This window comes from Protopterus annectens, chromosome 4.part1 (assembly GCF_019279795.1).
Source record: "Protopterus annectens isolate FY-2018-M chromosome 4.part1, PAN1.0, whole genome shotgun sequence".
In the NCBI taxonomy this organism is placed as follows: Eukaryota; Metazoa; Chordata; order Ceratodontiformes; family Protopteridae; genus Protopterus; species Protopterus annectens.
This window is the reverse complement of record NC_056734.1, coordinates 247,078,416-247,097,124: the sequence shown is the minus strand read 5'-3', so window position 1 is coordinate 247,097,124 and position 18,709 is coordinate 247,078,416.

Sequence of the window (18,709 nt, the reverse complement as noted above, 5' to 3'; positions counted from 1 at the left end):
CATCACACCCAAAAACCACTTGACACCTATGACTGTTGTCAGAACCCTGGACATTACCTCAATGCCAAGAGATGTGCCACCATTAGCTTTGGGAACACCATGACTCACATGAAGTAATACATTGGTGGTAGTCTACTGAACAGTGACGTTATTATAACAGAATGGGGAAAACAGGTTGACAGTCAGCTGCCTGTTGACCACAACAGGCCCACTGACATCAGAAGGTACTTTGATGTGTTACATCTCCTGACTGTGTGTTATCCAGCAAGAAAAATGACCTGGCACCCTTTTCCATCCCCTCAGTAGCCCAATCAATGTGTACAGTGGCCCTTTTGCCACGTTCCCCACTGGACACCTGCAATAACTGTAGAGTCTGAAAATGTACTCCACAAAGGGAATACCATGCCTTATACACATGCTCTGTATGGACAGAATCCAATAACTCCAATGAATCCCTGTATCATACTGTCTATGTAAGTGCAATCCCTACCTCAGTTACACAGCCATGTCTCACCAAACTAGGTCAGGAATGCTACTTCTGAAGATACCAATTTGTCCACACAACATGCCCCATAGACCTCAAGCACACTTCCACACTTCAAAGAACATGCATGTGGGACATGTGCACAACTCAGACACTGTCCATGTTATGGAATATAAATCACATACATGTGAAGCAGTGCACATCACTAGCCACCCACAATAGAAATCTGGATGAGTGTAGGGGGAATACAATACAACCCCCTAGGGACCATTCCAGTGACTATACTCCTGGCCACACTGGGAACTATTGTCATGTGGCCTGATGCCAGGGTATTCCCTTGGACTAGCCTTGTAGAGCCTTCAGGCCCATTCACCTACTACACACCTATGAAGCAATGAACCTATGGATCTCAGTACTGACAAGTGTGTATGTATGTGTGTGTGTGTGTGTGTGTGTGTGTGTGTGTGTGTGTGTGTGTGTGTGTGTGTGTGTGTGTGTGTGCGCGCACGTGCATCAATAGTAATAACAGTGTGTTTGGTTGATCACTATCCCCTATGGCTGTAGTTAGCAAGTGGAGGTGTATCCAAACCACAACATGCACCATTCTCCACTCTACAACAGATGTTGTAAATCAACATATACCTATGTGCAAACCTCAGCCCTATAATCTGTGAGGCATATGCAATAACTGTGTTACTGTCCGGGGAATTCCATGCAGATACAACAGTACCCTGCCTAAGACATGGTGGATGTGTTACCACACTGCCATACCCCTTGGTCTTGCTGCAGGGCCACATCCTGGTGACACACAGATGCCTAAACAGAAACAGGATACAGCATGTGAGAACACATTCAGTCAGCACTTCACTTGTGGGGGGAGAGTCAAAGTCAAAATAAACTTTATTGTCATTCAGAAATCACACAAGTGCAAAAACTGATCGAAATTCTGTATCTCCAGACTCAATGTGCAGACAACATATAGACTATTTTCACAGGCATTTACACATGTAACACCTGGCTATTCCATCAGAGACATGCAGATAGACAGACTAATATTGCACATAATTAGAAACACATTTTAACACTGGACACTTACTTGAATGAGACTTTAGTATTGCACAGGTACTTGGTTAAGACATTGCATTGATCCTTGCACAGAAAGAGACACTGAGTATCGCACTGTGAACATTAGAGTATTGCACTATGGACCTTAGAGTATTGCACTATGGTTAATTTATGGATTTGCATGTATTGTACTGAAAGAAGAGATATTATACTGCATTGCTACTACCCTAGATGGCCTATAAGTTACAGTCATGGTGAATATTACACTAAGTATTAGGTGAGACTGGTAACCAGGTTCTTGCACATATTGAGACAGTTTCTAATGACCCAGTTGGACATCATGGAGTGTAGTGGTTATTAGAGTTCAGCAGCCTGATGACATTAGGGAAGAAGGTGAGAGAGGGGTAAAGCTGGCACTGAATGTGTTGCCAAGACTGTGGCCAATATCTGTTGTCTCAGGATAGGTATCAGCATTGTGCAGTAACCCACAGCACTTGTGTTTAATGCTGTGGAGGTTGTTGATGTAACTATCAAAGGCTGTTGTATTTGTTGTCAGTGTCTGTTGCATGTTTGCCATCACAGATGCCTGTAGGGGATTCTATGAGGGATCCAAAGTTGTGTTTGAGACTAATAAGGGGGTTCAACAGTCATGGGACACCACCTTTCTCTGCAACAGTGTCCTCCTTCTGGTGTACACTTTAGTAATGGCAGGGGACCATCACATTGTTTCCCAGTGTTTAGAGGACAGTATCTGGGTTCTGTTGGCTCTGTCTAGTACCATGCATTCATGTACCTGTGTGTACAGTGCATATGTGTATAATTCCACAGTCATGCAGCTATTTCCCATTGCAATGGGTGCAGTGAAGTCATCCACCCCTGTTTTCATGGCTGCAAAGTCAGCTTTGGAGAGGTTTTGCAAGGTGGTACCTTTGTGGGGGGTGTGGCTGACATGTTGAGTTCCATGTTGATTACAGACTGTGTGGATCTCACCATGCAGGGATTGACATGTGTGAATGAGCAACAATCTCATATTTAAGTGCTCAACACAGGTCAAGGTTGTTGCATCCTCTACCAGGTATCAGTATGAGCTGGTCCATGCCATTGGAAATGATGAATCCCAGAAGTGTTGGGCCACTGGATTGGCACTTGACTACTTTCCCCAGGTGATGGAAGGGCAGTTGAAGTCTCATACTATGTCAGTGTTGCATTGGAGCATCATAGATGGCACAGTGTCGAGGAATGTACATTGACAGTCTATGGACATAGATGTGGACCCATAGCAGGCTATGGTCTGGATTGCACTATTACCCCAAGGCAGTTGTACCAGATGTATCTCCAATGCATTATGCTAGGGTACTAGTCTGGTGGTGTTCCTAGCCATAATGAATATGGAGACAACACCCATCTGTGGAGATGTGGTGTGGTCCATGTTTGGGGGCTGACAGCTGTGGAAGGCGTCATAGTCTGATATTGCAGGGCTGCTGTCTGCTGCTGTGAACCACCTCTCCATTACAGCAGACATGTGTCCTCCACTCTAAGTGCTTTGAGTGACTGCATCCTGAAAGTTAGATGTCTACTGTTGAGCAGCATGACCCTCAGATTGCATACCTGTCTAGCTGTTATCGTGGTAATTAAATTGGACCACTGCCTAATAAGGCATCATAGGGGTTGCAAGACATTTAGCAAGTGCCTGGAAACCCAGTGCTGACAGATGTAGGACATCTGTGGCAAGACATTGGGTTCTGTCAATCATATCATCCTAAGCAGAGAGGTACTGGTTCCCCTGAGAATGACACAAAACATGTAAGCCAATGTAGCCAATGTTGCAGTCAGTCATCTATTGATAGTACAACAGCAGCATTTTGGATGACGGTGATACACTGCTCAGGGCTACTGTCACACCTGCCTGTACCACATAATCAGAGAGTTAAACCATGCAGGGAAGTGTGTCCCAAGTCATTCACACACACATGGATGCAGAGTGATATTCATAGTTTTTGTGGAGTGCCATGACTGGCTGTGTGATGTGTTGGATGCTGGCATGTGATAGATATCTGGCTGTTACCTGCTCCATATATATGTGTGTGCCTCAGTATTGAGTTATCCATGATCACTGGTTAGCCTTAAGAGCTTAGGTTGAGGGGCACACTGTGTAGGTTAAATATGTTTCCCTTGGCATGTGCCATGTCACGGTGTCTGAGTGGGTGTCTGTCTTGCTGGTCTGTGCTGTTTGGGTAAATGTCCATTGAGTGCATCTGTGAAGGTAGGTGTGTGGCTTTTCACTGCATGTCATGGCTGTTAAAGTGGGTGTCATGGTGAACTATGTGTTCCGCATGGTGTGGTGCAGGTGTTGATCTTATACTCTTGACCTGTTAGTCCAGTCTTTGCTGGAGAGTGCATATATCCACATTGGGTGATATATGGGTAACCCTCGCAGGTCTGAGTGTTTGGAGTTTAGAGGGGAGGGTTGTCTGTGTACATGAGGAAGTTGTAATAGTGCCTCAGAATGGACAAGTGCACCAGGTTAATGGGTGAAAGCACAGAAAACTGCCCATCAAACATGCCAGGAGGGGTGAACATAAGTAGTAAGTACTGGGGCTACTTCTGTGATGAAAGAGTACTGCTGACTGCTCCCATGTGTGCCACACTTCTTGATACAGTAACCTGGTGAAGTTCCAAGCCATAATGCTATTTGTAGTGCAAGACAGAAAGAACTAGCACAATGAAAGGGTGGAAGAGAAATCAAACTTTCTGCCACCTGTAATACTTTACACCAGCTGTGCAGTTATCAGCAGCTTTGGTGATGTGAAAGCTCAGTAAGCTCTGTAGCATTTGCAGTAACTGTGTAACACTATAGTAGACATACCTAGATAAGCAAGAGTTCTAATCCCAATACTGGCAAGTGTGTGTATCATGTACTGTCTGGCTATACCATTTTTGACTTGTGTACTATCCTTCACCCTTCCTGTTGCCCCAATCTAATAGTCCTGTTGATGTCATCCTCCTTAGAAGTACCTTTGGATGAAATGAAAACAAGTAAACTTTGTAGCACGTCTGATAACTGAGTAGCACTATAATAACAATAACTTGGTAGGCAGGAGTTCTAATCACACAACTGGCAATTGTTTGGATGTATGTTTGTGTGTGAATTATGTAGTGTGTGGGTTACACCATTTTTGACCTGTGTACAGCACTTCCCCCCACTCCAATTTTGTAGTCCTGTTGATGTCATCCACCTTAGAAGTACCTTTGGAATAGGTGAAACTGTATAAGCTCTGTGGCATGTCTGATGACTGTGTAGCACTATAGTAGAAATACCTAGATAGGCAGGAGTTCTAATCACAATGCTGGCAACTGTGTGTGTGTGTGTGTGTGTGTGTGTGTGTGTGTGTGTGTGTGTGTGTGTGTGTGTGTGTGTGTGTGTGTGTGTGTGTGTGTGTGAGGATCATATATTGTGTGGCTTATACCATTTTAATGTGTACCATACACATCTGGTGACCAGCTCCCACAGTCATTACTTTATATAGTTTGGTAACAGATCTGCCTCACATGCAGCAGGTAAAACTGTTGTACAGTCCTCTGTACAGATGTGTCTGGAATATCCATATGCAACCTATATATGGTTGGAAGTCATCTGTGTGCCTTAACAATGCCCATGTATGTGATATGGTATCCAAATAGGCCACAGTGAGTGTACTGACCCATATGGCAGCATGTGGTATCATATCTGACTGAAACATCATGCTGATACAACATCTGCCACCCTCACAGGTGGCCAGCCTTGTAGGTACAATACATGAGTCCAGATGCTTGGTTTTACAAGTGAACTGTTCATGTTATAGGTCACATTAAAGGCTGTAAGAGAGGTGGACTGATAAATTGTTGTCCTAATTAGTATATAACAAGAACACCTTGCATCTTGACAGGAGTGTGTACACAATTTATATCCACTGTATACCACTAATGTGTCACACATGTCCCTACCTTAGGGCATTTGTCCAGCCCATTTTGCTGGCCTCTGTCCAGACATCTTGCCACTGACAAGTTGTGAGGTATGCTACAGGACTGTTGAATTCAGGTCAGATAGGTCCCAGTGGCAATACAGTTAACCCCAGCACAAGTGAGCATGCACAAAAAGCAATATAGGTATTACATAAAGCAATATAGCTATTACTGATGGTTGTGTGCATGGTAAATTGCATGCTCTTCACAAGCCTGGGGTATTGCCAGGCAACAACAGAACAATGTTATACTCACCAGCTTCAGGCTGCTGTCTCATATGCAGACCAGAGGGTCCTAGGTAGCTGTGAGAGGGAGTCATTGTCAGCAGACTCACATGTGGCCTTGGTACAAGATGGATGCAGCATGTCTGCACCTTTACAGTATTAACCACAATAATACACAATGTTCTGACCTCACCATAGATGTGCACCTCTGTGCATTAGAAAACCCTATCCGCAACTGCAATCAGATCTGACACATGGATGTAGATACAATACAGATACATGTATGTCTGATACATCAGTATACTAATCCCCACTGGGCCCTTACCTGCACACTGCTCGTCCAGTGTGTGTGTGTGCAACCCACCTCCACAATGCTTTCCTCAGCTTCATGACTTGTGTATTGGGTGGGTGGTCCAAGGTTGGCAAGGAGCACCTCAGTGGGTGTCAGTGGGGGCTGGATAGCAGGGCCCCCACCTGTGGCTAGCCAGTGCCTCGCTACAGCAGCAGCCCATTGATGGGCATGGTGGATGAGGTCGCTGGCCCGATGCTGCACCTGCTCATAAGTTTCGCTGTGAAGGCCGTCATCATTTACCCTGTGGACCAGACTGTTCCACAAGGTGGTCCTCTCCCACACATCTTCTGCTCTCTGTCCAAATAGCAGGGCATAATGTTCGATCACATATTGGGTGATGATGTCAGTTTTCCCAACAGAGAATGCTGGTAGGCGAGCCCTCTACATGTTACCTGAAAGACATTACAGGAAAAAGGTCACAGGACCTTATGTTGCTGTTCCTTCGGCTTTTCCTGGTTAGGGGTCACCACAGCAGAACTCCGGTCTGCTAATGATTGGCAGTAGCTTTTCATGGTGCCAAGGTGCAAGCTCGATGCCCAACCTTCAACGATGGCACACCCAATTCACGCATGTCTTTCAAATGCCACTCAACTGCGGGGAGAACATGCAGACTCCACACAGAAGGCACTCCAGCCGAGAATCGAATGGGAAAACCTCTTGCTGTGAGGCAACAATGATACCCTGCACCACTGCGGCTGTCATATGGTTGCCAAATTGCGCAACAGTGGATATTACTTGCAATTATACCATGACCCCCCCAAAACGTGCACGCTGATTGGCCAGCGTGCCCGTTGTAAATCGAGTTATACTAATGGAAAAAGGTCCGGCGCCGGACTTTTTCCATTAGTATAACTGCTTTTAAACATTGTTCGCTATGTTAAATGGGTTTAACATAGAGACAGCTTTAAAATAAGCAACGGAGATCTCCGTTGCTTATTTTAAAGCTGTCTCGCCATGTTAAACCCATTTAACATAGCGAGACAGTGTTTAAGTTAACGGAGAAAGCAAGATCTCCGTTGCTTTTTTAGATCGCTATGTTAAATGAGTTTAACATAGCGAGACAGTTTTAAAATAAGCAACGGAGATGTCCGCTGTTATTTTAAACTGTCTCGCTATGTTAAACTCATTTAACATAGCGAGACACTAAAAAGCAACGGAGATCTTGCTTTCTCCGCTAACTTTGCTCACAACTCTGATGTACCGCGCAGGCGCGCAGTACATCAGAACTGCCCGGATGCCAGACATCTGCGAAGGGCAGTAAACAGGCATTATACTATGCCATTATTTAAGAAAAGTAATAGTTTTTCTTAAATAATGTCATGGTAATAGCAATAACCACTTCTGGTGTGGGTAATGCTAAATTTACCCACGGTTGGCTTTGTTTGGTCCCTCAGGCTTCGCCCTCGGGACCAAACCACGCCAACCGTGGGTAAATTTAGCATTACCCACACCCAGGCGTGGGTTATTGCTATAATAATCCACACTACATCATAACCCTCCAAGCTATCATGGCTATAGCATCTTGCATTACACTCCTGCCTCTGACCTGTCTTATTCCCCCCAATGTTGGACATTAGATTGCATAATCCTCTATTCTCCATTAATTTCTGTGTAGAGGGTTGACAGTGGCCATCTTCCATGTTATTGGTAGCAGGTCTATGTTTGACTGTGGTGCATGATGAAGCTGTGGGCACATGCCTGAGTTCATGTAGGAGGCAGCCAGTGATGTTATTATGACCCATGGAGATATGCTGTTGTCGCCATCAGTAGGCAATATGTACATTCTCACCATTGCTGATGGGTGGGGTGTGGTTGATGTACCTATCCCTCTGTACAACTGGGATGGACAGGGTGGCAATGTTCCCACCTAACTTGTCTGACGCAGGTTACCTATATCCATGGCATGTGTGTATGAGATGTTCTTTACCCCCAGTACTGGGTGAATTATGTTGTTTCCTCTGAGATTGACAACAAATGTGGAGACACTGTTGCAATTGTCCTTGGTGGTATGGATATGTCTGATTTGTAGTCATAGTCAGCCTTGCAAGAAGTCACCTGTGAATTTACATGCTTGCTCAGATAGAGGTGGGCTTGCTTTCAAGTTGTAGCCTGCACCTATGAGTCCCTGTACAGCCAATATATCAACTTATTATGTGGTTTGTGTATTGCTGCTGTCCATCAAAAGTGATAACTCTACCTTGATGGAGGCTGGTTATACAGGTCAGGTACTGCTGAGTCCATATATCTACAGTGAATATAAAGGGTGCACACCCCTGTTACAATGCCTGCTATTTGTGGAATTGGAACATGACACCACAATAAATCATTTCAAAATAATTCCCACCTTTAATGTGACCTATAGCCAGTACAATTCAATTGAAAACATAACAATCTGGTCTGTGAAAACATATGGAAATAATAATCAGTACAATAAGCCAATTGAATGAGTGTGCACACCCTTAAACTGATATGTTGTGTATACACCTCTTGAGATGGTTACAGCATTCATTCATCTTGGTTTGGACTCTAACAACATGGCACATCTTCCCTTGGCAATGTCACCTTCCTAGAAACACCTTTGATTGTTTTTCAATGGAATTATACAGTTTAATTATGAAATGATCTTCTGTGGTCTGATTGTCATACAGCACACGCACCTGGCATTCCAACAGGGGTGTGCACACTTGTGGTATCCACTGTATACAGGTGTTGATATAGCTGGTAGTGGTAGGCATGGACAGAGGGTCAGAACACAGATGGACACTTCTTCAATTTCTACTTGATAATCATGCCTACTCTAGTATCCATATCAGTGTCAGGACAATGTAACAACCAGAAGCTGCACACATTTATGTCTGCTGTATGCACTGACACTGATATTACACATATGTGCAACATGCACAACCTATGTACCTGACTGCTTGAAACCCATGTGATTAGTTTTGTGCCTTTCAGCTGAACATATGCATACATACATGTGCTCAGGGAATACCTGGTATACAGTTATGTTCTGTGTTAGTATGGCACACTGTATTTACAGTCTTGCTGCTCAATCATACTTCTCAACCTGTTATAGCAGTACATCTGGACAATGGCACACATAAATGTGTAACAAAAGGGACATCAGTATTGATACTGTATTAATATAGCTGCACCATACAGTAGTACATTGATTGCACAGTAGGCTTTGATATCACTGTGATAATCTGGAAGATGTCCAACAGTCATAAGTAGGCTATTATATTACAATGTCATTGCTCACAGACCTGCCAGTGGTTTGGCTGACATAACACAGGTATATGTGTATGTGACTACAGATAGTCACAAATGTGCTTATTGTCCAGCAGAACACTGTACAGTTGAATGTTATTAATTCAATATAGTACATGCAGTTCAACACACATGTCTGCAAAAGTACTTTACTATGCACATGCCTTATATATGTCTCTTAGCTTTACAAGACAAACATGCATCGTACTCATATTCACAGGTAACATATGGATATGGACAACATCCGATTAACTGGCCTAGCAGTGGCACAGTCACGAGTGTTCGACAGACACCCGAGCGGTTGTCATATATGAGCTGTCCTTTCCCAGGGTGAGTCAGGCACCTGAGCTGTGATCCTACATTGCAACCTCTCAAAGCATCACATATGAACAAAGCCTAAAATTATGGGGGATAAATAGGGACAGACTTTAAATATTCCTGTTACAAACATAGGAAGTTTGTAGAATGATACATTTTGCAGTACAGTGAATATTCTTAAGGATGTGGAATCTTAAACTCAAGTGTCATTACTTGATTACTTCAATCCTCAGCTATTTGCCAGAAAAGTACAGATTTCAGAAGGAACAGACAAAAAACTATGATGGGAAAATCTGGACATTCTGTGAAGATCTGCACAGTTGAGAGGTATGGCTGTAATCTCTCCCAATGCAGAGAGGGCCAGATGCTATGGACATAGCAGCTGGTCAGCAGGACATTAGTAGAGCAAGTCTTGTTGGGACATATAGTCCTCCAAATCATATTTCCCATTATTAAAGACCAAGTGCTACAGTCAATTACCTGCTTACATGTTCCACTTACCATTTTTCTTCTCTTTTCCAGTTTATGTTTTATTTGTTCTCTCTCTCTCTCTCTGTGCACTATAGGGATAGAGCTGGTTTGAATAAGTGGCAGCATGGCTTTTGTAGGTGATGCTCATGACCAGGTGATGGCCTGTGCACCTATTGGTGTTCCCCACTTGCTAACTTCATGCAGAGCAGCTGTGTAGCTCTTCCACTAGCCAATGACAAGGCAACACACTCCTATAACTGAGTACTCCATGTGGGCATTGGCCATTTCCCTTACTTGTGAGGAAGACATCCTGCAGTCATGTGAGCTATTACCTCTTACAACAAGACTTGTGGAGACAAGACAACTAAATTGTGGAGAAGGTTCAAGACTTAGGGGCAGAATGAGAGTATTGCTGTTATATGTTTGGAATACTGGTAGTTTAACAGGATTTGTCTGCACATGCTACTTTTGCATGAGTTTCAGTCTGACAAAGTTCTGTCTCTGCATAGCTTTCAACTGTAGGACCTTCCACATAATGGCCACATGTTAGCCTGCTATGTTTGGTCTGCTCCCCAGACAGCTGTTGTCCTTGGCAAATCAGTAGCATACTTTGATAAGTGGATTCTGTAAATGGTAACATCCATTTGTTTTTCTGAGTTTATATCCCTCTGAAAATATATGTTACAACAAACCCTGTAACACCAGCAACTTGCTCAGTGTATAACAGCAATATTTCAAGTATGGCCATGTGTTTGGGCCTCTGTCCACCAATTATGTCAGGCTTTGTCTAGATGTCATGCAGTAGGAGGTTGATAGGTATACTGGTCTATCATTATTTAGTGCTGTCATTCCTACTGAGGGAAAAGGCTGGAAAACATATTGAAGTCTGTACATTCAAGAGACTGGTGTGCAGAGAATGCTCTTAGATGCCCTTGTAACATATTTTATGTGGAGGAGAGTAATGCATGTTTTAAAACTAGGCTGTTAGAACATATGAGACATATTACTGATAAGAAAGATGACAGTTCTATAGCCATACATTTGAATAAATCTCACCATGGGGACAGTAGTAGCATCCAAGGTACTGTTTTTGAAAAATTCTGTTTCTCAGTTTGATGAAACGTTCATAAAAGGACAATTGTTATGTACAGACTCAATGTATTAATACTAAATGGATACTTTATTCAGTAGGGGGTTAAATGAGGAGTGTAATTGGAGGTTGTGTATTTAATTATGTAATTAAGTGTTAATTGCTTCTTGATTTGCTGTGTCCAGGACTGTTTGTGAGCTCCTAAGCCCCCCCCCCCCACTTAACTGGGATTAAACTATTCCTGGCGCCATAAAGTCTGTTCTTCAAAATTTCCCTTGCAAATAGCCAGTTTTTTAGTTTTAGCACTCAAATCTGTTTGTTTGAACTTAGCACTTGTTCAGATCTCATTGTAAGCACTAAATAAGTTAAAATAACTACAGCACTCAACTTTCCTCACTTGTCTAGAGGAAAACAGTTTTTAGTACTTAATAAATAAGCACCTATTCAGGCATGTCTAAAGGTCAGCTCCCGGTGTTTTCTCCTGTCTACCTGATGAATCTGGGAATCTTGGGACAATGCAGCAATTGCCTCATGTACACGGACAACCCTCTCCTCCTACCACCCAATACTATGACCTGTGAGAGATGCACTTATATAGCCAAACTGGAAGCAAAGCTCTCTTCACCAAAGACTGTGCCACTCAACTATAGCCCATAAGGCATAACGTACCCAACACTCTAGTCATAGGTGACTCTATAGTCAGGCACACTGATGTTCCACTCACCAGGCTAACAAGGAAAAAGTTACTGTCAGCTGCCTGTCAGGTGCCAGGATCTGCCACATAATGCATGCATTCAGGTCACTCCACAACAAGTACAAATATGACTCTGTCATTGTCCATGTTGGTGTGAATTACCTGAGACGTACCTCCCTGGACTACATGAAAAGAGACATGGAGGAGCTCTACGATCTTGTAGCCCAGGCAGGTATGACGCTAGCCCTGAGTAGCATCCTGCCATCACCCAGAATGATACCACAGTACAAGGACAAAATGATTGACTTTAACAATTGGCTAAGCTTCTGGTGTCATTCTAAGGGAATCCAGTATCTGTCTGCCTGGGATGACATGATCAACAGACCATGCTGCTTTGCCAGAGATGGCCTGCACCTGTCGCCCTTGGAATTCCAGATACTGGCAAGGTCTCTTGCCACACCTATAGTGCCTTTTTAGGCAAGGTTCAAATGACAAATTCACCACTATAACAGGTACAAGCAAGCAAAATCTGAGGGTAATGCTAATCAATGCTAGAAGTCTAAAAATCAAAATGCACTCACTCGAGGCACTCCTTAAAATGGAGAACATTGGCATCTGTGCAGTGACAGAGACCTGGTTCAAAGCTCTAGAGAGCACCCCTGCATTACCAGGCTATAATTCATACCACACCCTTCGGCCAACAAACCCAGACCGAAATACTAAATGTGGAGGTGTGTCCATATTCATTAAGGATATCCACACCTCCAAGGTAATTGTTCAGCATAATGCATCCGAGATTATCCAAGTTCAACTAACTCTGGGCAAAACCACAATCCAGATTGTAACTTGCTACAGCCCCCCCCACCATGCCCCAGAATTCCCACTCCTCTTTTCTTGATACACAGAAGGTCTTTGGCTAACTAAATTCGCAGATGACTGCAAACTAGGAGCCATAATCAAAACTCCTAACGATGTGGACATCCTACAAAAGGACCTCACTGAGACAGATGCCTGGTTTCAAAGCCATGGTCTCAAGCTCAATGCCAAAAAGTGCATTGTCATCCCCTTTGGTAAAAACTCTGTACCCATGAACTACCACATAGGCAGTAGTCTACTTAACAGTGAAAGTGTGATAAGAGACCATGGGACACAGGTGGACAGTAGTCTCTGCTTTGATAATCACATCGCCACAGTGGTCAGGAAATCCTTCTATGTAGCACACCTCATCACAAAAGGTTTCTCATCCAGAAAAAAGAGATAATTGTTCCCCTCTACTCATCACTCATTAGACCCATTATAGAGTACAACGCCCCTTTTGCTATGTACCTCACAAGACATCTACAGCAACTGGAAAGGCTGCAAAAATACCTCACAAAGAGGATTACTGGCCTCAAACAGATGCCTTATGCAGACCATCTTAAATAACTCCAGCTTTACTCCATCACATATTGCCTACTCAGAGGTGATCTCTGCCTAACATACAAAGCTATGTCAAACCCAGAGCTGTTGGACATGCTCCACTTAAAGAAATCCCAATACCTCTGAGCTACACGCTCTAGGGACCTAAACTTGTCACCACAATAAACAGAACATGCTGGAGGGATAAATTCCTGTCCCAGAGACTTCCCATACTCTGGAACAGACTACCTATCTATGTCAAACAGAGCTCCTCATTAGCACTCTTCAAGAAAAATCTTGATGATTGGATGGGTAATAGGAAATTCACCCCGGGGATCACTTCTGTGGTTCTACTTGACAGGGGCACAGGAAAAATAATTTTTTTGGGTGGCGAAAGCCAGGGTATCTTTTTGGCTAGTCTTGTATAGTCCCTATAGCCAATAGCTTAGTACCTACCTATGAACCTATGATCCTATGATTATGGCATGTATTTCTTGTAATGTTTTATTCCTTGAAGGCTTTGGCCAAGACATCAAAGTATAATAAATATGTGTGAATTACTGGCTGTTTGTATTTCTCTCTGCTATGTTTAGACATTTTAGTTGTTTTGCTAAGAGGTTGTTGTATGCCTGACCATTGTGTATGGCCTATTACAATTATGTAGCAGTGTACTGTTCACTTATTTATTTGGACTGTGGGGGGGGGGGGCAGATGTGAGTGTCATGTCTCCTTTTGTCTCCAACTGTGCAAGTTGCCCCAGTTATGGGTGGTCTGTCAGCAGCATATGTTTGTATGGGCATTTTGGGACATGTATGTATGTATATATATATATATATATATATATATATATATATATATATATATATATATACATGTCAGTATGTATTGGTAATATATCTATATAATCTTATACACATATATGGATCTCCATACATATTTATCTCTCTCTCTCTCTATGTATGTTTCTTTTCAGATATATATATATATATATATATATATATATATATATATATATATATATATATATATATATATACATATATATTTAGTGCTACCAATCCTTTCTAATTGCACAATGTCTCTTCCCTATTGTAAACTGGCTGTAAAGAAGGGTATGTTTGAGAAAACATCCTAAAACCATACATCTTTGGTGGCTTACTGGTAAATTTATGTGACTATGTTGTGTAAGGTCCTGAGTTCAAGACCTGCAAGAGCTGTTTATTTTGTTGCTAGGCAGAACAAGGACTGTTGGGTTCAGAGCGATTAAGGCAGTTTTGAGCAGATTTAAGCATGTCTGTAGGGGTTTGTGCAGTGGGAAGTAGTGCTAACATACGGTTAAACGAATAAGCACTGCTTAAACCTGCTAAGCATAGCTCAGCCCTGGTAACCAGCGATCACATTCCATTCTGATAAAATAGCAGGGTAATGACATCTTTAATAAGTGTATTTAATTTCCTGTACATAACATGCTTCTATGTGCTGTCATTACAGTAGCAAGGGGTGTGACTATACTGTATGGGACACCTGGGTATACTTGGGTAGTACCACAATCTTTTTTCTTTGTGTTTGTGTCATACATGGGTAGTATCCCAGGTTATATGCAATCACACTTGCATGTTATACCAGCTACAGTGCACTGGTTGACAAAAATAGTTTAACACATATTGTATCATTATGTTAGTATGTTTAACAGTGCTTTTCCAAGTAAGAGTAGATTGCTGATTGTAGTACTAGAACCATACACCTCTGCATGCAAAGCTGGGACTCTGAGTACTGACTATCTTGTTCTTGGTGTTTGAGCTGTATGTTTTTATGTATCTCCTATTGGATATTGATCTGATATGTTGATATTAACTGTAGACTACTATGTTTTTGGACATGTCATTGAGGACTGCTGCCATGTAGTAATGGCATCCCTTTCAGTTTTAGAAATCTATCTTTCAAAACATTCATCCTAATGCATTACCTGTTGGCTATCTGCATTCTGTCTGTCCTCTGTATAGATGTGCAAATGTCAGGTATTGCTAAGGCCATACCACTATGTAGGTGCCAACATAGTATTGTGCTGTGGGCCTGGAACCTGCTGCTGGTTCCGACATATGGGACATTCCTTAATGTGGGCCTTGCCCCTTTTCCTTGCCTATGTGAGGGACATTACAGAGGTGGTGGTCTACAGATTCACATACAGTAGGTGGCAATACATCACAGGACAGGACATGTGGAGTCACCAAACAACATGGGGGAGATACCCCCTGATTTGTGAACAGATTCTATGTCATCAGTGCTGTTATACACATAGTGGAATAATAGACAGGGTGTGGGTGGACATGCATTTAGTGAGTGACTTCATGACTGACAGTGCTATGTCTCTGACATACCTCTCCACTGGCATGCTGTCCACAGACTGGCCACATGTCTGCCTGTTATCTTTTGTCTGTTCCCCACACAGTTGGTGTCCTTGGTAAATCAGTCGTGGACTCTGGGGAATGCAGTCAGTAAATACTCACATCTACTGGTATTACCAATGTCATATTCCTCATAGAAGATGTTACAACAAACCCAGTAACATCTGCAACTATCTCAATATATGACAACAATATGTCCAATCTACCCCTGTGTTTGTGTCTCTGTCCCCAAATGATGTCAGGCTTTGTCCAGATGTCAATGAGGCTCAGATGCATTTATTATCATTATTTCTTGACTTCATTCCTGCTACCATCCCAGTGATGTAGTAGACCCACAGACATGTCAGGGAAGAGGCCATAAATATGAGTCCTGAACTTGTACATTCTGAGGTGATCTGTACATGTGAGCGGCCAGTATATTTCTAGCCATTGTTAACAGACTGTCATGACTATGTACACGTCATGTGTACATGTTATTTGGGCTGTGCATGGAGGGGGGTGGATGTAAGTATTATGGCCCCTTCTCTATCTGACTGTGCATGCTGCTTCAGTTTCTGCTGATCTGTTGGCTGTATGTATTTGTAGAGGCAGACTGAGACATGCCCTGTACCAAGGTCAGGATTCAGACTACACTGAGAACTGGGATTGTATATGTAGGGCTAGTGTGTGAGTGGCAAACAATGATGTATTTGTTCACACAGTCAGTATACTCTACTGTTCCCTTGACTTACTGGCATGTGACTGTGACTGTGGTGAATTTGGTTGTGGGTATGCACTTTCACACTGGTGTCTGTTTGTCACTGCTGTTACATCCCTGTAGTGCCTGATATATTTGCAAATATATGTGTAATTACCCATAGCAGATGTCCTAATTCAATTACTTGTGCTATTTTAGAAAATATATGTTAGAGCACACAGGAGGGTGTTGCTACAGTAACTGCATTACCCTATCTATGCCAGTACTTCAGATACATCCCCATATTCATGGCTTCCAGCCACCACTTTGTCAGCCTTGGTCCAGATTTATTGCAGAATGGGGTTCTGAGCAAACCTGTCAACTGACTGGAATGTTTCAGGATGTCTCGGTTTATTGCTCATATTTCTGGTCTGTTTTAAAGACTATTATAATTTCTCTGGTAAATCACTGTAATGATATGATTGCTGTCAGAAAATGAGGACATACATTTCATTTACCTACCTCACATCCATCAGAATATGTATGCTGAAATAAACTGTGTCACTCTGTCAAGAAGAGTGCAGGGGGACAATGATCTCTTCCTTTCTGGATGTTAATGGGTTAGTAATGAGATGTGCCACATAGAATGACTTTGAGACCACAGTGGTAATGTGGTGGTCAAGAGACATTGCTGTCCAGATCTCTTATAACACCTTCTTGGTTCAGGGGACTAGCATCAATGTGGTAAATCATGGCAACAGGGTTTTCCACAAAGAGGATGACAACATATTTTCTGACACTGAGCTTAAGGCCATGGCTCTGACACCAGTCATTGGTCTCAGTGATGCCTTTCAGTAGGATGCCAACATCACTTGGGTAGTTAATAATAGCTCCCAACTTGCAATTGTCTGCAAACTATGTCAGCCAGAGTCCCTTCATGTTGGCATGGACTATAGAGAAGTTGATACCAAACATGAGAAGACCCAGGACAGAACCCTGTGGCACTCCACTTATGACTGCTCAGCAGTCTGATCTGGAGTCAGATATTTTCACACTGTAAGTCCTATATGTGACCCAATTTGCAATCCACCTAGTGATATAGGGGTTGATGCCTAGCTTAGTGATTTTTGCATGATTCCTGAGTGGGGAATGTTATCAAAGGCTATGGCCAGATCAAGAAATGCTGTATGCGCCACCTTGCCTTCATCCAGAGCTCAGGTGACTGCCATCAAGAAGTTGACCAAGTTGATTGAGCAGGTATGACCTACCTTTCACAAGAGTAAACTCTGTGGGATCCTGAGTCTGCAGATTCCCATATCACTGTTTATTAGGTGCATGATGATGCATTCCAAAGCTTTGCATAACAGACTTGTCAGAGAGTTGGGGCAGTATTTCCCAGGGTCTGTAGTCACACTTCATTTGTGGTGAGGGATGACTGTAGCAGTGCACAATTCAGTAGTTTCAAAACCTGAGGTGAGGCTGTGCTTGAACAGGGCACACAGGTGAGGTGCCAGGTCACTCTGTAGTTCATGTAGAGCACAGCCAGGGATATTGTCAGGTTCCATAGAAGCTGTATTCTTGGCCTTGGGCAGTGGTGTTTTAACCTGTGCAGCAGTAATACTGGGTGCCTGGCAGTGTACTGGTATTGTGAATGGTCCTTTGGGGGGAGGAGAGGGGTAAGGTTTGCACTCAATATGTCAGCCAGTATATTGGCAATATTTGTTGGCTCAGTCTAGGAGGTACCATTGTCTAGCAGCTCAGAAAAAATCTTGGCATTGCCATGGAAATTCTTTACATAACTGTATGAGGCCTTATTGTTGTCTTTACTATGTGCTCCAATTCTGTTTTCACAGCTAACTTTGTAGTATCTGATGAGGGATCTCAACTTTTAACTGAGGCTGATAAGGTTTTTTTCCAGTCTTAGGATTTCACCCTATTCAATATTGGTTCCCTCCTTTTGTTGTACAGTTTTTTTATGGCAGGAGACAACCAGATCGGCTTCCTTTTTTGGAGGTGAGGGTCCTGGTTCTACTGGGTATGGCGGTATCCATGCATTTGTGTACATGTTCATAAAGCATTGTTGTTTGATTCAGCAGTCATGCAAGTAGTCTCAATTTGCATGGCTGCCGTGAAATTAGCCACGTCTGTTTTTATGAGGACATAGGTAACTTTGGACAGGCTTTTCATGGTGGTTACCTGTGCAGGGGGAGGGGGCTGGGGATTTCCAAAGGTGATTAATTTGTGTTAAGATTTAACAAGG